The 25,181-nt window shown below is 37.1% G+C and overlaps 1 protein-coding gene across 2 annotated transcripts in view; it reads right to left on the bottom strand.

Moving 5' to 3' along the window:
• DPYD (dihydropyrimidine dehydrogenase) overlaps nt 1-25,181 on the bottom strand; it is a 329,513-nt gene that overhangs the window by 131,298 nt on the left and 173,034 nt on the right. The gene's annotated exons all lie outside the window — the stretch shown is intronic.

Genomic DNA, 25,181 nt, shown 5'->3' with positions numbered 1-25,181 from the left:
AAAATGTGGTTGCTATTCCCCAGATGGAATGCAGTCAATGTGTCCAACTTCCCACTCACAATACATGCTCCTCCCAAACATCAAAAATAGTAAGTTAGAAAAGGGCAGAAGATAGGGAATACTCCATCACAACTTCTCGGATCAGTCAGAGGGAGTCACCTTCTCCCCCACAGGGATGCCTATTGGGTAAGAACTGTATTTTTATGTACACTGATTGTCTCAGGCTAGTTTTTGTTAGAAATTAGAGCTTATCCATATACTGCTTTAAATACAATCTTGCAGCCAGATACTATCACCAGCAATCTTTGATCTTTAGCCTGTGACAATCTTCTATTATATTAATAAAGAATGTTATTCCGTACACTGTTAGTGGGAGTTCAAGGGTGCTGGCAGGTGCTGTCAGTGGCTCACACACTCCATTGTGGAGCCCAGGAAGGGCTGTCTCTCATCCTGTGTGACCCTGAACACGTCAGTGGAGCTGCCCCCTGATCCAGTGCCTGTTCAGCAAAGGGTCCCCCTAATGGGACACTGACAGACTGGTGGGGCACAAGGGCATCACCTTTCCTGGGGCACTGACACACTAATCAAACACAAATGGTTTGAGAAAAATCAACCCTTTTACATGAGAACTGTTTAAGAGAACACCTGGTATTTTTGCATTGTGGACATGGAAAAAAATTAATTGTAGCTTTTATTAATATATTAAGCAATTGTACAACTATTCACTCCTGAAGTACAGGTGTTCTGCAATATAAATGGCTGCAGCACAATTAAGGTCTCAAATAAGATTTTTAGATTTTAAAAATACATTTAATCACACTGGAAGAAGTGTTAACCTGAGTTTTTCTCACTCTGAGAGACTTCTAAGACACACAGAGAACTTGCCTTGCAGTGTTGGCCCCCAAGGTCAATGAAAGTCACTTCATACTTCAAATTAAGCTTTTCTCAGCTTTAACATATGAAAGCAGATAGGAATTAGTGACCATTGTCAGTTTCTTTTCATTAATATGAGAAAAAAGATTAAACACAATGAGCAGATTACTATTGCTAACAAAGTTAATTTCTTTGACCTTCCTTTCTTCTAGGAAAGGAGGGCATTATACTTTCCAAGTGGAGTATGCATCTGTACATTCCTCAGGTTGCTGCTCATTAAATGTCAAAGTGAGAACCAAAGCAGCCACAAAGGCTTCTTTGTGAAGGAGAGATCTAAATAAATACCTTACTAAGGTAATTTAAGTCCAGTATTTCAAAACAGCATACTTAAAGTTACAGCACAGTAAACTGCAATGTAAAAAACCACCTCAGATGCAAGTTCCTACCTTACCATGTTCAATACACCACCTTCTTTAAATGAATTACAAAGTAGAGTAGCTGAAGAACGCAGTTATGTAACCAAATTATGATGTGCTTTTCTCCCCAACATTTCAAAAATATATTGAAAAGGCTGAATAGACTTCAATATCTAGTATGTGTGAAATGTTTTTAGGGCTTATTTTTGAAATCCTTTAATCAACCCCCCAATATCAAGATTCAGTTTTCCCTAACTACCCTAGCTGAAGCTCCCTAGTAGAACCTTATTACAATTTCACCTCTTTGAAAACGTAGGGAGACTTGGCCTTTTCCTGCCTAATATCACAGTAGTTAAAGCATTCTGGAAATCTGGTTCACTGCTGTTTGCACACCCTCATAGATACGAATGGCATCACAGACTTATGTCCTCGTAATTCCCTGCCAACTCTCACTCAAGGTCTTGTGATGATTTGCCTCTTCTGTGACTCAGCTGTCTAGCCAGACTGTGTCTAGTATCACCCCTTCTGGAGTTTTAACCATCCACAAAAGGCAAGTGAAACCTGAAGCAACAATACCACTGCACACAGCGCCGTTGCTGTACAACCCTTCCAACTTCTTCCTCCCCTCTCCATCACAACTCAGACATGCTCCACCCCTGCAGGGTTTCTTTTATGAGGCCCAAAGCACTGACTTGCTGTCCTGAATTTCCCCAAGTCAGAATTTTTTCCAGCTGAACTGGAAGATAAATGCACAGTGAGGACCTCTACAAACACAAAACCATTCCAACAGTTACAAGATCTTATCTAGTACAGTAGGATTTTTGAAAAACATGGGAAGATTTACTGGCTCATGAAGAAAGGCAAGAAAATTTGCTTATGATTTCTGACCAAGGAGATTTGATGAAGTCCCTGGCTGGCACGTTCCAGAGCACAAACCATTGCTATGTTGCACACAGTGCTGCCTGTCAATTTCTAACACCTGCATTTACCATTTTTTTACTGATGGAATAGGCCAGACTTTATTCTTCCCATACAAGCACAAAACCTCATTATGTCACTTCCTCACTCTCTCCTTCTCTTTCCCTCAGTGCAGAGGCATTTTTTAAAAATGAAAACCACCCAGACAGAAAAACTTATCTCTGAACATCCCACCATGCAGAAACTGCTCTAATGTCTCCACTACCAGGTATGAAAAATATAGCACCATAAAGACACTTCTTTTTTTTTCATTGCTTTTGTGAATGAAGTTTATACCTAGCCCTCTTTCCTCTTCATTGCTCTCCTTTCCTTGAAGACAGATAGTATATAATGATAATACGATGTAAAATAATTATTTTTAAGTTTCTTCAGCAAAATAAGAACTGAATTTAAAAATATATTACTCCCTCAGCCTTCCAGCATTTTTCACATTGGTGATTCAAAGCCTAACTGTTCTGATCTCTCCACTAGTACAGAACACACCTTGAAAAGGAACCTTGCTGTAACTTACAATTGTGCTTCTTCAGCTTTTACATACTGATCTTTTGTGCTATAGAGGGGAAAAGGATACCTTAAAATATTCTTATTAATATTTTGATGACTGTTTGTTCTGTGTTTGCAAAGATGAAAGTACCCACATCTGTACTTATATTCCAGATGTCTGGAACACAAGCAGTGCTTGTAAATCTTCCTTAATATCTTACTCCATTTCTTGACTGAATCATCTGAGTTATACATACTATTTTTTTTAAAACAGACCATTACTTCATAAATTATTTTACAGCATTAAACCATCACATTTGTGTTTATTAAATCAATTTAACACTACAGCTTCAGCGAGTAAGCTGGCTTTCCAAATCACTAAGTTAGCACAGAAAACTGCAGCCCCATAAGGGAAAAAGCAATGTGTCAGGACTTTGGAGAAAAACTGCTGAACCACGCACATTGTGTGAAAGACAAATGACAAGTTAGAGGTTTAGTTACCACATATTTAATGTTTTTCTATACTGTCTCATTAGTGCTTTAAGATTTAACCATGAGAACACGTGACAAACTTCAAAATTTACAGACACCGAACTTCATTTCTACCTAAGCTTTTATCACTGCTGCTTGCTCAGCACACCTTCCTTACTAATGCAATTCCCACACAGAAGGCCATCAGCACCCATAACTTGTGATGAAGACAGCAAAATCCCAAGCGCTTCAGATAATCTCACTAGATCAGTGTATTAAATTAAAAAATTCTACTCTTTACTTTAGAATAATTGCAGAACAATCCCTTCCCCACAGCAAGTCAAATACGAATGGTTTGCTGCCCTTGCTTAAAAGAATAGCCAACCCCCAAACTTTGTTAATTGTGGCATGAAGTTTGTCTCCAAGTCGCAGTATTATAAACTTAAGCTTGCTAAAATAATAAATTAGGAGATGCAAATACAACAGAAATTAGGAGTAAAAACAGTAAAAGATAGAATAGCAACTATAATGTTTATATTAAATCTAAAAATATTTTCTATTTGAGTTGTATATTTCAAAAGGAAATGAAGTATTTGATCTTTGCTAACAATTACATTTGGTTAAGAGGTTTAAAAATGCCACTTTTTAACAATACAAGGCCATATTGCTTTAAAATTAAAACATTTAAATTTTTTTCTTTTTACATACTTGATTGTTTTCTAGGCATTAGAATATAAAGGCACTTTTACTGTAATTATGAAAGATAATTTTTAAAATGTATTATGTCCTACAGCACTTTGTCTTGACAAACAATTACTAGATATCACATTCAACAAGAATACAAAAAGCAATTTCTATCACAAGGTTAAAATTAGTCTTTGAACAAAAGATGCTTTCAAAGCAAATCCAAATTCTCATCAGCTTTATATCAGTTTCTCTGTGAGACAGGGAAGTGAGGGATGGAAAGAAGAGAAAGAAAAAAAAAAAACCTGAAGGACATTTTAAAAATTTCTTGCTAGCGATCAGTGTGAGCACACATTTTATCAGCATTCTGATAAAGGTCTAAGCAGAAGGACATGATTAAATTTCTGCTGTCAAAATGTATTGTGATCAAAAACTACACCCATCAAAGGAGAGAGATGTAGAACTTGCAGTTTTTGAAAGAAAGTTGAATCTGTATGCAGACATTTGCTTTTGGATCTGGTTTTGCAGTTCAGGGTTATTGGTTGGACTGGACGATCCTAAGGGTCTTTGCCAACCTAAATGATTCCATGATTGTTGGGTCTTGGTGTTTTGATATAGTAAACTACCTAATCAATGAATGGTTGCTTTAGCTGACTGATGGGAAAAATATTCAGTAATTGCCTTAAAACATTAATTAATTTTCAGTAAGAGGTCATAAGAACAGAAAAACATGATGCAAATAATGCAATGCTAACTATTTGAGGAGAAGAGAATAAAATAAATAGTGATTGCAGCTTTTGATCTGTATCCAAAACTGGTATTTCTGTACCATGGCTTCTAAGGACCTGTGTAGATTCAAAAAGTTTGAAAATGAATGCATAATAACTGAAATATAGTACTTCAATCTATAATGCTTACCCTTGGGACTACAGTGGATTTAGATCATAAAAACTTAGCTTGCCTTAACAGATTAATTATTTTACAGACATCTAAAAATATTAGCCCATTTTCAGCTGTTAGGGAATATCACCTACAATCAGTGATCAAAACTTGTTGTGAAGTAAATGTATTTAATTGACCAAATAAAGGAGTAGCAATTCTTAAGACTTCTTTCTAGATGAGTGCTGTTGAATGGTCCCATGAAAATTGAATGAAAAGGCACTTATAGAAGTGTGAGTCTAAGAAAATCAGTGAGGAAGCAACTTAGGTAAGACCCCTTAAAAAGAAATAAGACCTAGGAAAGAGGAGGAAGAATTACATTACATGCTTGCAGCAGCAGGTTTGAAAGTCACTAAGGGAGTCATACTTACAAGGAGAATACAAATTCTCTTCTTGTACTTTATGGGGAGGCCAAATTATATAGTTTTTTCAAACATCATCATTAGAGAAAACTCAATGTTAGTTTCTACAATATTGTTTTCTAATTGCTACACAAATTACTGTAGGAAGGTAACAGGGCAGCAGCAGTATCGAGAGGTTCCTAACAGGATGACCTAGAAGCCAAGACACACTAGACCACAGAATGAGCTCCTCTAGAAGAAAAACAGAAGAGAATTGCAGTTCATCTCACAATTCTAATGCTGCAATACTAATTGCTGCTAATTAGGCATGTAACTTCACACTGGAAAAAAGCAAAGAGGTAACTATTTATTTAAAAGACAATACTACATGGATTAAAAAAGCTCCTGTCAACAACTCTGGACACCTGTACCAAGCTCATTTATTGCCTAATTAAATATTAACATGTCCTGATAGAATCTGTGTTATAATTTTAATTACTGTTTTCTCACAGGGAAGCCATATAATCAATGTATTTCTAGCTGTTCCTAGAGGCTGTTTTGTAAAACTCCATTAGTAAATTGTGAACTATCACTAAAATATTTTCCTCCAGATTGCTTTAAGTAAATCAAGACTATTATATTCTCCTAGGAGGAGGGAAGACTAGATGACTTCCTTCAGGGGAAAAATATATGATTTCTTCAAGAATAAAATTTTTTTAATGACAATCATATTTAAAGACTTGTTAAAATTCCTGCACAAAGAATCAACATTAGGGAGTTACAGATCACCTAAGTTATATTTAAATTTATGTATAATCCAAAATATTTTTTATTGCTGGATTGAGTAATTAGGATGAGAGCCACATTACTTCCTTCAAGCATGTATTTAAATTTTCTGCTGGGGATGAATTGCAAATACTGAGGTATGTCTTGAACCTACTTACATATTTTCTTTTTCCATTAGGATTAAGAATGCTAAATACTATAAGCATTGATTAACATTCCTGTGTATTTAGGGGTCAGAAATGCAAGAAAACAATACCAATTCTATTTGGGATGCTATTTAAATAGCTAGGTAGAAAACTTTGAAAGTATCAATTCTCCAGGTAGCACTAAATAATTTCAAATTGTAAAAACAGAAGGACAGGGAAAGTGGAAGTATTTAAAGGACTATTTTCCTTTACACTCCAATGTTAATCCAACCATAGATTACTACTTTGATAACTGAGCTCTTGAACATTAACTTTGTTTTGAACATACTCCTTTTATCTTTTCTATGTAAAACTCCTCTGGAAGTCAAAGGGTCTCTTGTAAGATCAGGAATTTCAAGGCTAAGTCACATTCTCAGAGCCTGATTATACAGAGATCTGGATAATATAATCATGGGGATAAACAAACCATGAAAATATCAGCCCCTGTGCATTTTAACTCAGCACTTGAACATCTTGTGAGAGATTCAAACCAATTTTAATTCAGCACTACATTTTAGAGAGGATCTTTAAAATAGATTTTGATTTTTACTGGAGATCTCAGCTACCTTAAAATTCTTAAAAAAGCCCTGGCATTTCCCTCTTTGTATTCACTACCAGAGTAAGGACGCACATAAGAGTACTGCATGCAAACTGTTAGATTTTATGTTCACAGACATTAAAGTAGCTGAACTACTTTTCAGAACAGATTTAGGCTAAATAAAGAAAAATAAAATATTGACAACATTCTTTCAAAATTACTTTTCTATGAATCAACTTGCAAGGCATCTCAAACCTTGCACTGCAAATTTAACTATCATCCTGAATTAGTTACTATTTTTTAAATGACTAACAGGTTTTTTCTGACTCCCACCATCATGGAACAAACTCTACTGGCATATTTTGATTGATCAGGACTTCTCTGGCAAGACAGCTCATACAGAACTTGGGATAGGATGCATACATGCCAGGGGGAGCACTTGGGAATGCAAACCCTGGGTGGACCAAGCTCAGGAAGGGTAGAAGCAGCATGCCCCAGTCTGTTATCAGGAGATCTGAGCTCCTCTGAGAGCACTGTGTGATCATCCATCAGTCATCATGAGGGGCACCACACATGGGCTCAATAATCTAGACAGGGATGGCTTTTTCCACTTGAGAGCTTCAAAGTGGAGATTTCCGGCCTGATGGGCTGAGTCTGTTTTTCCAGCCTGAGCTCTTAATAAATAAACATTCAGTGTTTGCAGATGTTGTACCCTCTCTGACAGGCAGAAATCCATGTAGAGAAGTGCTGAAGTGTACACAGAATTTTTATGCCAAAGGACAAGCCCTGTTTCCCATCTGCTTGTGGCAGACACAGAGGCCCCATCTCAGGTCTGGTTTTCCTCTACAATCACCTGAAGTTTCCATAGCAGTCACTTAGCTAATGCCTATTAACTTTTTTAAATGCCCATGAAAAATGACATATTCTACTGGCTTTTAAAAATCCACCCTGTGGGACATAAAACAAATTTAATAAAGCAAAAAGATCAAAGCTCATTAAAATATTCTTGTAAGAACTGAAAGCAGCCATGACACATGAAAATTCCTAGCAGGACCATTCTCCTGTTTACCACCGAGGGAAAACATCATTCTAAGCTAAGCATGCCCTCTTTCATTAAATGTATACCAGGTCCCAAACCCCAGCCCTCTCTGGAGTCATTGCTCAGCTCTGTCAGTTAAGTAAATATGCTCATCAGAGGATCTAGCAGCACACACAGATGAGGCAGATATGAAGTCCATTTCCCTTGAAATCAATAGGAAGGTGGCTGTTAGACACTATAATTGAGTTAGGGTTTCATTTGGGAATCTGTGGTAAATGTTCCCACTGTTACTGTCACAGGGGTGCAAGAAAGTATCCGACAGCTGTGGCTGGATCTCTGGCACCATTAATGGCACAGCCAGCTGAGACCTGCTGCAAAAGGCTTACCTTGCATGCTCAAACCTGGCATTCTAAGACTAAACCCATCCTGGGCTAGAGAGGGCAGCTTGACTGGCAGGCTCTCTGCTTATTCCAACAAAATATTGATTTAAAATTGGGCAAGGATTCAAAAGCCTTCTGATGCTTAACGAAAAAAGTCAGGGACAAAGATATTTAAGGAGGAATAAGGGGTTTAGCCCCACAAGAAGTCCTTGGTTAGGGAGAATTATAGTAGTGATAAATACAATGTAGGGATTGGTTTTGCCTCCTTTTTCCTACCATGGAACCATGGAGTTTAAAGCACAGGTCACTGCAAAACATCACTAAGAAACAGGATATGCACTTGCACATGCCAGATCTCAGGAGCAATCTCACTCCAAGGGCAATGAAGCCAAGTTTGCACCAGGGCCAAGGAGAGCTCCAACACCCAGTGTTACCTCACACACCCAGGAATTAGCCAGATTCTCCTCTGCCCAAAGCTTATCCCCACGTATGGAGAGTCATCTATACACCACAGCCAATGCTCACTTAATGGACAAAACAATTAAGTATTTAGGCAGGTATAGACAGCATGTTTCTGATTTTGGAGGCATTAGGGGTCTGGATTTTTACACCTCTGCTATTTTAGACAACCTTCCCCTCGTGCAGCCAGTACAGAGCAGGGCAGACTTCTGTGCTGAACACCTAGAATAGGTTGGATAAAATTATTTTTGCACACTCCAGTAGAGGAGGAACTCACATGATTTAAAAGGGATTTTCTAAACTACAATGCAAAACACTGTAGGGCAGATCCCAGGAGGATTGGCAAAATCTGGCAAATTCTTAAACTACACTCACACAAACTAGTTACTGTAGGACTGCATTGTAGTTGTAGCGTTATTTTAAGATGGAAACCAATTGGGCATTACATAAGCTCTTTATGTTATACATCTTTTCACAACTCATATTCATATATTTTATAATTTTATTTAAGCATATATGCCATATATATGCATATTTGCCAAATAAATTGCATAATAACTTAATTTTCATAATCCATACTTTAGTGTTGCATAATCCATACTTTAGTGAAGTTTTTTTTTTTTAGTTTTGGTACTCTTTAACCCATAGCCTCCTTAAGGAAAAAACCTGTTTAAAATCTGATTCACACCATAATTCTGTGATAGTGTCATTAGTGTATTAAGTCTTCTTAACCAGGCCCATTCCTGCAATAATTTAATTTTCACAGTTCCCATCAACTCCAATACTCATTCCAATATGGCTTCACCGACACATCTGAGCCTTATTGAAGTAATACTTTTTGACTTTTTTTTTCTGTGACTAGAAGGGTTCTGAGAATGGCTAATTTCCTAAACATTGTACATGTACAACCACCAACAGTCTTTCAGTCCTTTGTGAAAGAACATGAGTTCTTTAAAAGTGTCTTCTCTTTCACTACAGCCATTCTGTTCTGCAGCAATGTAACAAATTATTTGTGAAAATACATGCACCTACTTCTTATTTATACATACTGGATTTATACCATGAATTCACCTTGTTTTAATTATGCATCATTGCCTAGTGATACAGGAAACAGACTTCTATCCATCTTGATTGTGAAAACTAGCACCTCAAAAATTTTTTTCTTTTTAAAGTGAAGATAAGTTACTGCATTAAAAATAATTGAGGTATTTTTTGTCAGATGATTGGACATTGAATACACATAAGAAATCACCAAGAGCATTGTGTGCTGGTCTACGTGCTAACCTTGAGCTGCAGTTTATCTACTGCCTGCAATTCAGGAGACAATAAGGTATTTTACCCAATCAGCTGATCAGCTGAAGAACTCAAAAGACTGAAATGGCTTTGAAATACACAGCCTTTTAGATATCAAATTACCTTTGGAACCCTCTACCCAGAAGTAACTCAAACAAAACCCATTTGAAATACTGCTTCAATATTCAAAAAAATCAATAATTTAAACCACAGGTTGAACATTTTTACTGCTTCCACAGCAGAGTGTCGTTTTTTGAAATGAAAATGCTAACGGCACCAAAGGGGAAAGCTCCGGCCAGCCGAGATGTGTGTGTGCAGGCGGGGATTGGCTGGAAATGCTGCCTTGCTTTTCCTCCCCCAGTTATGTTTACATAAGATCTCTTAAAATAAACAACTCTCATTTCCACCACTTGGAAAAAATATGTTTTTCTTTGTTGCACTTGATGTTTCTGTCCCTGAGAGCTGGGCAATATCAAGACACTTCACTGTAAACACACGTTCTGAATGCAAATACTACATCCTCAATTATGCTATTAAGTCATATTATTTTATATGTAACAGGCACTAGCACTGTGGTTTTGAATATCAGCAAGCACACTGTGAACTCTTGACTAATAGATAGAAAAGCAGGAATATGGGTGATGCCTTATTTCAACATTTACAGTAGGAGCAGGAAGCAGTTCAGAGCATGCTGCAAAAGTCAAACAGGTATGGATATTCCACTGCCCATGACACCTGCTCATTTAGGGAGAGAAATGGCTGGCTGGAAAAAGATTTCTTAAAAGACTGGGAACACACATATGGAAGAGACCTAGTAGGAATGTGAATACTTGAACAGGCTAGACATGGAGGATGCTGGACACAGAATCAAGTCTCTCCTCTGCATAAATTTAACCATCAGGTATATTTTTAGCAGAGTTTGAAATATGTTACCCTCTAGAAACTGTTATTTTTTTATCATTTAAAATCTCATTAAATCCTTGCACTCTTGGAACTATTTTTTAAAATTTTGTTAAAGGAGGAATGCAAGAAACACAAAACACACCACCCAAAAAGCAATTAAATAAATATCACAAGAGAGAGCTTATGTATCTGGAGGTATATAACTCCCAACACACAGTATGAACAATTTCAGTTAGGGTAACAAAGTATCACTTTTAGTATAGTAAAGAGGGGCATAAGAAAGAAGTCATGAGATCGATGGTCCTTGGTCTATCATTTTAGTACTTTACTCTCAGATATATTCTTACTCTCTGACACATTTTTAGAGCCTTCTCTAACCACAGTGTTAAAATAGAAATGAAAATGTAAATTATGTTATGAGAGTAAAGTTGTTCAAGTAAAAAAATATGTATTTATATATAGACATTATTATTGTGAAGTGAAAATTAAATTTGCATTTCTGTTTCTAGAAAAAAGAAGTTGTTAGATACTATTATGAATGTTCTGGCTGATAGACTTGTTCAAGTTTAACCAAGATAAATGCAGATTTTTAGCCTAGAATAAAAAATGATGAAAATATAACTATTTAAGAAATAAACACTCAAAAATATACACTCCAAAAATTTGGACATGGATTCCAATATTCTGTTCTTCTTAAAGGCACAAAAAAATTCTGGATATCAAACAAAAAAATCCATTAATGTCAAGAGAGAAATTCATCTGAGTTTGAATATACCCAGAATACAGGAACATAAGATTTTGCTTATTTATGTGTTTGAGACCTGTGTTACCTCCACGTGAAATCATCTATTTCAGGTAATCCTGTCAGTCTTTAAAATATACCTCCTACACAAGAGCAGCAATCAACTGACCTTCTGAGAACACTGTTCTTGGCAGCAGTATAAACTTAAACAGAATAATAAAAAAACAGTAGCAACGAGAAACCTAATATTCATCCTCTCCTCAATTCTTGCAAAGATAGGGAGGAAAACCAAGCTCAAGTTTGTGCTGGAGTTAGGGATTTGGGCTCTTACAGACCACCCTGGGCAGAAGCTCCAAGCACGTGCAACAAGTGGGTTCTATGAACTGCCAGCATCTCCTCCTGCTCCATGCCAGCACACCCAAACCAGGCAGTACAGGCTGGGGGCAGTTCTGATTCCCATGGCAGAATTCAAGCCATGAAGTTCATCACCACTGACAATATTTGGATAGATTTAAGACCCAGTCCAATATAGCACAGGCTGGCAGTAGGTTAATCTTGAAATACAAAGCATGGATACTCATGGCAAAGCTTGTGTTCAGAAAATAAAAGGGATGTAGGCTTCTGGCTCTTATCTGCTGTTGCAGCTACTGCCTGGAATGGAACTACATCCCTCAGCCAGGAGGACTGATAATTCTCTTGCTGTAGCCTCTGGATGTTTCCTCTAATGATCCCAACAGCACTCCTATCTTGTCTGGATTGACTTTTGCTCAGCATGCTTTCAACTATGCCCCAGTCTCCCACAAACACTTGAACAATGCAATCAGCTGCTCCAGCTAAATCAGCTGAGAGTTATAAAGCTGAGTTTCGACATATTGAAAACACTTCAATCAATGTCACTTTACTAAACCTTCTCTATGGCTTGATATACAGATTAAATAAAAGGGTGCAAACAGGAACCCTCCTGCACTGCACAGGGAGAGAACCATCCCAGGCAATAAAGCTGAACACAACACTGACACTGCACCGACACTGCGCTCCTCTCGCTCCATTGTTTAAGCATGAGGCTTGACAACGGACCAGGAAGGTGTTTTGGGACAGATTGCATCAGGGACATTTGGGAAATGTTTCCAATTTCTATAGATTCCACAGACATATAAGAGAGACCAACAACTGCATATGAAAAAGATTGGTAGGTTTAAAACAAATTATTTCTAAAATAGGTTGGCTGCTGATGCTGTTTAACAGCAGCATTGTTGCCATACAATTTTTGTTACAGGCTGTCATGTTGCAACAGGGCTTTACACACATACATTTACTATACCATGTGAATTACTAGAAACATGCTTTTTTATGTTTGTGTGATTTATTAAAGCATAAATCATAATAGCATGTGCCAGAAATTCCTTTTGAAGGATATAATAAGGTAACAATTATCCTCTGAACTCCTTTCTTTGTCTTCAGAGAATAAAATGCATTAGAACATATCCATTTGCTGCCCCATGACAGAAAATGAAAGCAACTGTGATGGTTGCACTGTATGCTTTCAGCTCCTGCAGTTGGCTGGTGAAGTGAGCTTTGTTCCTGAATATGCTGTCAGAGACAAAACAACAGTTTTGCCAGTACTTTTAAAGAATAAACCTTAAAAAGAGTAAGACAAAATTAATTGAAGAGGTTTGTTTTTACATATGTGCAGACGGATGTGGAAAAATCCTGCATATAAATATTAAATGTAAATTTAAAGTATAAAGAAAATTATGTACACAAGGCCTCTCTGTATGGTTTTGACTTGAATCAATGTACTTCACCTTTTTCGTTTTATGCAACAAGTCACAGGATCTGATTCAGGGGAATTGTAGCATTTTCTTCTGTGGAAATATACACAGAGTAGCAACATTACAAGTGTTGATAAATTCCCCTCAGAGAAGGTTTAAGGCCTTTTAGGTTAGCCTGTGAATGTTTGGAGTCGTGTGTTTGATGAATGACATGGTGAGAATGTTCTTAATGTACCATGATTTTACCCAATTATTTTTGAAGGAAAAATCATAAACTAACATTCACTACATAGAAGGTGCTACATAAAGGTATTATTAACTGCAGGTAAGTAGAAGCAGCAAGATCACAGGATAAAATTTGCTTTATTAATTTAAAGAAAGTATAATTTAATCTGTCAAATTTTGTTTGTTTTAAAATACTATTTCTATGGAAGAAGAAACATATGTGTAGTTTAAATTTAAAAGAAAAAAAATAACACCAAGTTTCAGTAGCAATCCAGAATTCAGCTATTTTTTTCTTCTTCTTCCAGAAAGACACTGTGTCCAAACCACATACCCCAAATGCTTAGGAGGAAAATGATGTGGACCTCTGAAACAAATGTGATTTCCAGGAATCAAAGTGGATATTAGGTTTCACTTTGCTCGAGTGACATCAAAACATTCTTAACAAGTAAGTACCTATATATATACACACCTTCTTTGGTTTAGCTCACGATGTACAAAGAGCTATATTGTTCACAGATTTTGCAGATGCTAACCCAAAATTAAATCATAATCTCATGTGAAGACCCAATCATGTGTTGTGCAATCCTGATTCTGCAGGATATGTACCTTTGTAATGAACCTCAAGAAAGTCCACATACCATGTCATTTTACCGAATGGAAAATTTAAGTCACAAGATCATGCTTGGCTGAATTTGATGTCTGTACTTCTGTACTGCCCAGGTTCTCTCTGCTTAATATTCCTGACCATTTCCACTGGTTATGGGTCACAATCTGGAATCTAGATTTTCATTAGATTTCATATTATAGTTTATGCTATATTATAGCATATTATAGTTATGTGCAGTGTACACATATTTTACTCAGAGCACCATTATGACCTGTTCATACTCTGTCACATTTAGGGGCAGACACAATGCCAATTAAAGTGCATTCAGAATCCCACACATGATAGTTATGATGGCTGGCAAGCATCCTTATTAACAACCACACTTTTTCAACAACAACGTATATACAGCAGTTCCCTGGAAACAGGATCATTTTAGGACTCCACTAAATAGATCACAATACCATAATTACTGCCATGGTCAAGTCACACAGTTTGGTGAAGTTCTGTACACGAGAATTTTGATACCCTGTGTTTATCTAAAGTTCAAACTGACTAAAATAAAAGAGCACATGTCACTGCTTTTCTAATATTACATGCTTAAGCCTTATTTTATTTACAGCTTCCAGCAGCTCTCAGCTCGATGCTGGTTGTGCTGGCTGCCACGTAGCTGGAGAAGGCTAACAAACCCCTGCGTGTTCACATGACAACCTTTGTGCAAACGCATCCTTATTCTGTCATCTACTGGCAGCGCGCTCCCCGCCATGGGCTCTGCCAGTCCTTACCAGTTTGCCAATTACACAAGCTGCTTCCCAGACATCAGACAAAAATTCCATAAGACTGCTGTGCGAGCGTACCCTAATTAACCATCAGCTTAATTAGACAATTTACTGTGTAATTAGCAGGCAATTAGTCAACACCTCTCAGATCTTATTGACTGCTGTGACAGCCTTCCTTAGTCTACACATTCCCATACGCTTCCACGACCATGATCCCAGCCCTATCCTGTACAACAGCAACCCTTGCAAGGGAAGGGAAATCATATTACATAACAAGGGAAGAGGAAGAAAAATCAATATATAGCCTGTTCATTTATTGAACTGTCTTCTAACCAAGACTTTCTTTTCTCTAGGAGTAGAAGGTCAGCTGCTAACAAAGAAATGTTCAGCTATAACATTAGCTTAAGTCTTTTTCATTTGTAATGTGGTTAAGGAATTTATTTATTTTTTCCTCTCATACTGCAGTAAATCATCAAAGAAGGCAAGCAGAAGTTTAAGAAAAAAAAAAACTTACTAACATATTTTAAGTTTAAATATATGTTCTAGAATAGTGAAAAGGTGGTGATAGCTGCTTTTGAGACCTATAGCTTGCATTGTAACTGCAATTACTGCTTCATAGTCTGAAATGCTCAAGGAGAGCCAAAATAAAGTATAAAATGTCAATACTCAATAATAATTTAATAGCATTAGTGTAATTAAGTAGAAATAATTTGTGAAGTAGTATCAAGTATCCTCCACACAAATCTAAAGTTGTATGTCCTTATAACACAAGATGTGAGAAATTATAATTAAAGACTAATATAACATGGATATTAAGGGATTCCTAAAAATGTGTCTTCCTTTTTCCTTTTTCTATAGACTGAAAATTGGATTTTGCAATTAGCATTGACAAGAGCTTTTTGGATAATTCTTAAAGTAGTAATTCCAAAGTTCACAGAATGGAAACTCTTGTGTCCTCCTGGAATTAACTCTGGAGGATTTATTCACAAAAACCCTACACTACTTGACTGAAGGACAGAATCCCACAATTGCTATTTTAGTTAAAAAAATAGGTAATTCTGTTTCTCAAATAATGACAAGAAATTTTATTTAGAATACACTCACATACACATTTGGATTAGTAATAGGTATTTTAACATAAGAACCTGTCAGGTTTTTTAAACATATGGGGCTTCATTCTGCTTTTGCAACAATGTCAATCAGGAGTAAATGCAATTATATCACCATGAGATTCAAAAATCAGCTCTTTGCTTTCTTAACTTCTTGTGTGGGCAAATCAGATGTTGAACACAGCCTTATCCTTTTAATTTACCAAGTGGGAACTCAAGACCTGAGATGACTCAAACACTTAAAGACAAGTGTATCACCTGTACACAGAAGCTGTACTGGTATAACCGAAAATTCCTTGAAAAATGATCAAGCTAAACCCTGTAAACTCATGTGTGGAAACAATGCCAGCTCAGAGATAGTTACTTCATTTCAGCCAATGCCTGTAAATTCTTAGCAGGAGCTGTACAGCACCATAAACATGCTTGACACCAATCTCAGCATCCCCGTACAGTCAGTTTGAGCCCACATTTCTGCAAACATCTTGCAAGACTGCATGGTTCAAGCAGGAATCTTGGGGCAGGAGCTGCTGCATGAGGTGCTCCAAGTCTCCCCAGCCTGGGGTGCAGAGCAGGAAAGCAGCCACCCAGAGCAAGGCTGCCTTGTAAGGTGCCCAGCTGGAGCAGAAGCCACCAGTGCTGCCAGGGAGGAGCCCAGGCACGTGCTCCCCAAGGCACCTCAGCCTTGGCACGCCAGTGGGCACAGGGGGAACACAAAGGGTCACCTGGGCTCTCGCAGATGCCAGCCTTTGGCCTCAGCAAAAATGCTGAACTGTAAATCAGAGCAACTGAATCATGACAATCACTCTTCCTTTATTCCACTTCAGTATCTCAGTAGGCCTAGAGTGAAGTCTAGATGGTATTCTAGATTTATTTTTATAATTAGAATGTGGAAATTAATGAAAAAACCCTGAACTCTGACACATGCACTTAATCAAATGGGGAGAATCAAAAAGCCAATGACTTGACAGAAGGGAAACTTCTGTCATTCTATATTGACAAAATAAAAGATTTCATTTTTTTCCTGAATGCCAGGGGTTAGCTTTTAAAGTGGATCATAATAATTTCAAAAAACAGGGAAGTTTGTAATTTATGCTGAAACTGGAAAATATTAAGTATGGCTTTATGTTTTGAGTGTCATAGGCGTGTTTTAGATATAACTATTAAGAAAAATATCCTACAATCTTTTCTAATAAATTATAAAATATATTAATGCCACTTAAGAAAGTTACATGCAGTTGGTTGGCACAAAAAAAAAGGTTTGCAACAAATCTCAATTGAGCATGGAAAATATGTGAAAATTCTAAATTTCAGAATTACACTTGCCAATTTCTAGCTTACATTCAAACTGCCCTTTTAGCTGAAATCCTTCCAGACAAAAAATTATGTGAGTCATTTACAAGATCACCAACAACCTTCCAAGGACATAAAAAACAACCACAGAAAAATGTAGCTGAATGGTATTTTACACAAGTATGTTACATATTTGCTTTTTAGAATCCTGTTTATTCAGGATGTGATATTCAAAAATGTTGAGTACTTCAGACACAGCCAACTGCAGATCCTCAGCAGTTTTGGAAAATCATGCATGTGTGCTCTCCTTGTCTCTCTCGATAAATATTTGCAGGTATTTTCAGAAGAATTACGTAAATAAAGCAAAATTAGTAAAGAGCAAAGCAGCTTCTTCAGGATAAAACGAAATCGTTCTGGTTCTTAACCAGTGTAAAATTTGCATCCATTTTGTTTGACTGACTGGGTAATAATTGCACTATGAATAGAAATTATGTCCTCTCTCAAGTAGTGGTCACTATTAGAACAGCACATATTATGCTGAGCAGGAATGAACACTCCTACTTTTGGAAGCTTTGTTTTATATAAAGGCTTATGTAGCAAAATCCTCAGTGTTGCAGTCTGTATGCTCTTTCAGCATTACACTTGAACTGCTCCTCAGTTATGACAATCTAAGTGCATTATATGTTTCACTACAATACACAACAGTTAGTTTTCAGATTAAAAAATACCTTAAAGACTGATTTACAAGTATTTTATACATAAACTGCCTGGAATATCCAAGCTCAAGATTAATGTTCACACTTACACTTAGTATATGTATATGCACTCTGGCTACACTGTTTTAAACCAGACTCCAGAACAAAAAGACAGGAAAAAGAAACAACATCTAAATACTATGTAAAAAATCTCCAGATGTATAGAAACCAAACACTTTAGATGTAACTGAGAATCCTGCAGCCTACCAAGAGCCAGTTTTAGACATGTACCTGGTTTTACCTTTGCTGGCCAGCTTTGTGTGCAGCTCTGAGAAAGGTAAGCCATTGTCAGCTTAGACTTTGTGGAACTTATGCCACGAGCTCAAGGCATAGGGCATAAAAGTTCCAGTCATGCTCACTCTGCTCCATGAGGGTGAATGGCAGAAAAAGTGATAACATGGAATAAAACTGCTGATCCTCTGTTTGTAAAATCTGTCCTTCAGCACAGATGAGGTTTACTGACTCAATGTGCAACACCCCTGCATGACAGATCCCTCTGTCTTCCACTGATGAATTGTCACATTGTGCTCCACGCCTTGAGATAACAGACTTCGCCATGAGAGACTCCGTGCAGAAAAGAGACTCCCACTGCAGGAGAAGTGCAGCATTTCTGTGGTATTTAATGCTACAGGAAGAGTGGGACTAAACATTTCCCCAGAGGTTTAATTTTTATCACGAACATGTAAGAAGTTTTTCATTTCTAAAGTAGTAAACACAATCACAGAGAGAGATAGAAACTTTTTACAGATTGTTGCTAAACTCTTGCTTTAAAAATGCAGTTTGTTATCTTCAGCATTTGAAATATTATTTGGTTGAAATAACCAGAATTACTGATGGCAAAACAGATTTTTGAATGGTCCAAAGCGCCTCACTTGCAAATTCACTGGTGTCAAGATGCACACCTGCACCAGTTTAAGGTGGGCATCTACCTGGTGCAGACTTCAGCTGTGATAGGAAAGGCCTTGGCTTATCAATAGTAGCCAAGCTATTGATAAGCTTGTTAAAGCTCTCAGTCCTGGGATCTTTGGTGTCTCTTTCACTGTGTTCAAGCTGTGCTACATCTCTCCAGATGGGTTCTTCCAGGGTGAAGACATGCCAAACCCCTACATCACCAGGGGTATGTATGGAATGATGAAAAAGAATGGTTCAATGCAATCCTTTCCAGGTCCTCATACAGCAAGTTTGAAGCTTTTGAAGTTATTTGTGTACAAAGAAGTCTTCACCCTTATTTAAATGGGGTAGGGTAAAACTAGGTAGAGAGATGAGAGCTGATCCTTAAGTTGAACATATCACAGAAATAGTTTTTCTCACAGAAAAAGGAGGAAAGTCTGTTTTCCTGCTACTTAGATTCACATAATTATTTGTTCCTTTTTTATAGGTAAATAACACATTTTCTGTAAAAAAATAAAATGGCATAACTACAGCATTTTAAAAGATAATAATTACTTTCCAAAGCACTTCTCTAGCACAGCCTTTTACCTCTCCTGTTAAACGCTGCTGATTTTGTTCACTAAAAATACAAAATTACGAAACAATAAAGACCATATTTCTTATTAAAATTCTTTCAGAAATATTGAACAAAATGAAGGATATAACTCCTAAAAACATGAAAACCAATAATAATAATTAAAAAAAACCCCAAACTTTTGAAACTTGTAAAACAAGAAAATATTTTAACTTAAGAGTCTTGTGTGCTAAGGAATCCCATAAAATGCTCATTCTTCTGTTCAAAAATGTAGTTAATAAAACTTGTCTAATGCTATTTAGTAGAAAGGCAAACAGTCCCTTTTATATTTGACATTAACAATCTGATCATTTGTCTCCCCAAAGAAAGCCCATACAGCTTTCATACAGACCACACAATAAAGAATAGTAATATTTCTGTTTACTGAGATATCAAGTGGCATTTCGTTGCAAGTCAATGGTCTATCTTTGCTACAGCATACTAGACCTCAATCTGGCATCTACAAATGTCAAGAGTATAAAAAAAAATTATAGGATGGAAATCAAAAGCATGTTCTAAATTCCTAAAAACCAAACAAAGTTCACCTAGACATATTTGCTGCAGAAATCAGTACAATATTCAGCTGTCAATCTTGAAAAACAATGAGGGAGCGATGCTGTCAGTAGGACAGGATAATAACATTTCAAGCAGATGTTCAGGCGGGGCTCTAATTCTCACCGAACTCCCTTGGTAAGCATTTAATTTCTTTATCATATGCAAGCTAGGCAAATTGTACTTCATCAAAACTGTATTGTGAAATATTAATATTTCATATTATAGCAAAACTCCATAGAATAACCTTTGTCATATTAAGAACATCAGAATTTCAAATGTCATGGTTCTGCATTTTAATGCATCTTAAATAGCTTTTTGGCTTGGCACCATAAATTATAACTAGTTTAATCTAAATTACTACGCTGTAATATCATACAAAAATATACATTTTGTAATACAGATTCACTTCTGTGAAATACTAATGTTATGGAAAACAATGCATCATTGTACTATGATTTTTTACCACCTTCAATTATGAAGCGAGGTGCATACAGTGCAAATGTACAGAGAGAGAACTAACTGGAGCCTGAATATGTATATTTCAAAAACAGCACATAGAAATGCAATATATGCTGAGCAAATTAATTAATTCTCTGTCAGCAATCATTTTTATTTAGAAATGGTTCTGAAAATGTATTGTAAAATCTACATCTGTAAACTGCATAAACATATATTATGGCTAGAAAGTTTCCTCCTCTATGGTTTAGTTCAGATTTAATCTCATTTTAATTGTAGCTTTGTTTTTAAACTCATCCATGCAGCTTGCTCCATATGTAATGAAGAAAATTAAAGATTAAAAATGAAGTTAGTCTGCATGTTGATTTCTGCTGGTTCTCATAATAAAGGCAACTGATTCTGCATTATTGAAAGCGACAGCATCACAAATCAATGCATGTCACAACAAAATAAAGACAGATGTATCTGATTAATCAGAATTAAATTTTAGAAGTGAAGGAAGCATCTAAAAATCAAAGCAAACATTTCTGCTAACCCAGTTGTTTTTTCATCTTTCTAAACGGCCCGTACAATGCAGTGAGAGAACAACAAAGCCTGAATTCAGCTGATAAACCCTAATTTCTGTTATGAAATCCTCACTGTGGTAGTGAATATGGCATAGGAATGTACACACCTCATATAACCTTTAACTAATTTTGATACTATGTTTATAAAAACTTTCTGATTACAGGTTTTAATAGAAATTTTGTGTTATAAACAATATTCACTAATAAATTCTTAGTAAATAAACCAGCTCAATATAACACTTCTCCCAAAACCCTCCCACTCACAGTTATGTGTCTAATTAATGCAGTATGTGTCATTCTGCATGTAGTTTTCTGTTCATCTAGGCTCTAAAAGAGGTAATAATTGGTATCCATTTATTGTGGACTACATGATATGCAGCTCCTCCATTTCCCTTCAGTACCTTGCAAACAGAATTCACAAATAACGTTGCTGCATACAGTTATCTGAACAAGACAGAAATACTATTTGAACCAACAGAGCAATGAGCTATTGATCCTGCAGTCAAAAAGGGAAGACATGAATGTAGAAAAACGTGTGTGAAGAGACACTTCTATTCTGCTACCATTTGTCTTTCCTAGTGATTGTCCATTTCAAAAGCAGTTATTCCCTTTTTGGAGGAAATCAAATCTAGTTGATACTAAAGCAGCTGTGCAAAGATGTTTAATTTAATAAATAAAATTGTGCGAGTTACTATCTCCCACCCAGATACCATCAGACACATACAGGTACAATCCCCTGTAATTAATATTTGCACTGCACTATAATGTCCAGAATCTTCTAAAGTATGTAGCGTGCAGTATATTTCGAAGTATAAATACCCTGGAGGAATTTCAGCTATTTCTTACGTTAGCTTTTTTGTAGGTTTCAACAATAGTACAGTAGTATGCAAGAACAAACTTTGCTGAATCACTCCCAGTTGAAATGCTTACCCTACAAACAGAAAATGCTACAAAGGTTGTCATGAAAGCAATTATGAGCAAGGTACGTGGGTGTTTAAAAAGGGAGCGAGCATGGCACCAAACAGTGCGCTGTGTGCTAACTCCCTCTGGGCAGAATGTGAAGCTTTCAAGGTGAGGCCAAGACACACAAGGATTAGAAAGACTAGGGGAGTAAATTACAGCCCAGAGGCTGAACTTCAGCACTGCTACCCAACAGCTCCTCTGCAGAAGGCAGTACGTGGGCTGCAGGGATCCCTGGCCTTGCGTTTTAGAAGAGTATTCTGTGCTAGATGATGGAGGAGAGAAAAGGAGTAGTTCATAAGAAATAAATCCTGTGTCTTATGAGAATCACAGCTCTTCAGCTCGAGTCCTTTTTATCTCTATCCTTGGATCTCCTTCTTCCAAGATTTATCATGCTTTTCTCTGACCTTATTCCATCACAACATAGTTAATGCATGGAAATTTGTGAATGGGCTGTATATGCTTTTCACCACCTATATGTCACTCCTACTTATCCTACATCAGTCTCTTTCCCTGAAGTGCCAAAGGATGCCCATGGTAAACATGGGTTCCCCTATCAGTGTCTAAACACAGTGGCAAATTCAGTCATTGGTTCTGGAAAAGGGAGAATTTCTCCTGCTGCTAAGTTCCCCATGGCCACAGAGGCAGGTTATGCTTGACAAATCAGAAGGAAGCCCATCAGTTAAGCCTTACCAGGACAGATAAAATAAGGAGATGAGGGAAAGAACACAGAATCCTGCTTGCACCACATACAACCAAGGCTGAAGTGGAAAAGCTTCAGCTGCCAAAAACTGTGTCTAACAAGCTCTCTCCCTTCTCAGAAGCTCTTCCACTCTTGGGAACTGTACTGTCTGGGGAGCTGCTCCCCCTCCTCCCACCAACTCCACAGGCTTAGATCAGGAAATCTTTGCTCTTGATCCTGCTGTGTAGTTTGCTTTGACTATCTGACAGTGCAGGACAGCTCAGTCTGAAATCCCCATCGTTGGTACCACAGCCCAAGAAAGCATTCTGCTCCCTGCTAAAAGCTGCACAAGATTTATGTCTACATAATCAGAAGCCAAAGTAGCAATTTGGCTAATCTATAATATTATGGCACATTATGGCAATCTATAATATTTCAAACTCTCTACCAACAACTTGTTCTAGCATTAAGTCAACAAGAACAGTCTTTCTGTATACTCAGTTTATATAAGAACTGTGGTAACCTATTTAGCTTTCCTTCCCATTTGAAATAGTTATTTCTGAAGTACTCAGTACCACATTACTCTGATAAATAAGAGCAATTTCACTTCTGCAGCACCTGTAGGAAGTGCTGTACTATGAAGAACACATTAATAAAAACTAGGCAGCACTTGGGTGGGACACAGTTCTACTAGACACAACACGATTCAATATCAGAATATTAGAAGAAAGCTTAAGCAGAAATAAGAATCACTGAACTAGAATTCCTTAGATAACACTTTTCTGAACTTACTAACTTAAATAATACCTGCAATAACTTATTGCAACAAATACTTAAAAAAAACTTGAAAGATCTTCATCTGAGTCACACCTGCAGAGCATGGCATCCACTGGAACACTTCGCAGGCGCCATTTCAGAAATGACTCAGAGTCTGCTGCTTAGTATAGCACCAACATCACTTCCTACAACATGCATGCCTTTCCTACTGAACTCCCACCCAAGCTGGAACTCAGCCTGTGTCTGTTTAGCTCTTGAGATGCACAGTAATCAACGTGCAGTCTGGCAGGACTGCCAGCATACCAGCAATAAAACTGATAAAAAAATAAGTCTCAGTACTTGCTATGGGTTGGCTGTAGCCTAGGCACTGAATAATTACAGCCGATGGTATGTTATACATGTAAGTCAGTTGTAAACATACTTGAATAACATTTATGTCCTAAAAAGTGTTTTAATAAGAAGCCCTGGGAAGTAGATTGGAATCTTCACTGCAATCCAGATGAACACTTACTTCCCCCAGGACTACCTCAGGTGTAAGAGACAGCAGAATCAAGCCTGACTTATTTTACAGTATTCTGCAGCAATACAGCATTTTGTTCTTGACCTTCCCCATACTAGAGAGGCACCCACTATAGTTAATTTACCTATAGTACTTACTTACTCATGGAAAAGTGGAAGAGGAACAAATCCACCTTCTCTGTTCTGCTCCATCTATCAGTAGCCTTGTGTATCCCCCCTCTGAACCAAGAATAAAAGCCCTTGTATCCAAATTAAATTCAAAAGCTTTCTTCAGCCCACACCACTCTAGGCTACTGGTTAACAATACATGGCTATTACTCACACTGTTACTGAGGCCTATGTTCAAGGATTCACCTTTTCTTCCTCTCTCCACAAATAAAACCATATCTACATCTCAGCTCAAAACCTGTTTCTTTTTTCTGTGATCTGTTTATCAAAGTTATTTTTTTTCACTCTAAACTTGCTCAGTCTCACTTCACCATTTTGAATGTAGCAAGAAGTTTCAATTCTCCCGAATTCAAACAAGCAATTACACACTTAAAACTACACAAAATGCTTTTTATAAGGTGCCACACTGAGCCATGGGCTTAAAGACTTAATTCTAACTCCTTCCTCCTCCACTACATGTTACTCAAGGTTGATGTCACTGTGTTTTTCTCTTCATAGGCTTGGTTTTATGCTGCCTCCATCTTTCTCTTCCACTTCCCACCCAGCCTCCCCCTTGCAGCCACATGATCACATTGCAGCTGCACCTCCAGTTCAATGGCTTATCTTGGCAGCCTCTGGCTCAGAATCTGCCTTTCATGGGTTATGTGACAAAGCTGTAACTCATTCCCTCTACATCCTGATCCTTCACAGAAAACATTTTCACTGCAGTATTTAAAAAAAAAATCACTTAATTGTTGACTAATATTAGAAGTTGGGGCAATATAAGGGAAGAATGTAACAACAAACAGAACCAGAAATTGTGTCACTGCACTGTGGAAAGCTTACAGGCTAGTTGGACTACACGATGCATCATAACCATTCCCGGCTGCTTCATGCTAGTTGAATATAACAGAACCATTCCCCAAAGATTCAGAGTTTTCAATTATACAAATATATGGTTACATGCAAAA

The sequence above is a fragment of the Melospiza georgiana genome, chromosome 9, assembly GCF_028018845.1.
Source record: "Melospiza georgiana isolate bMelGeo1 chromosome 9, bMelGeo1.pri, whole genome shotgun sequence".
Lineage (NCBI taxonomy): Eukaryota > Metazoa > Chordata > Aves > Passeriformes > Passerellidae > Melospiza > Melospiza georgiana.
This window is presented reverse-complemented; position numbering and strand designations above follow the sequence as displayed.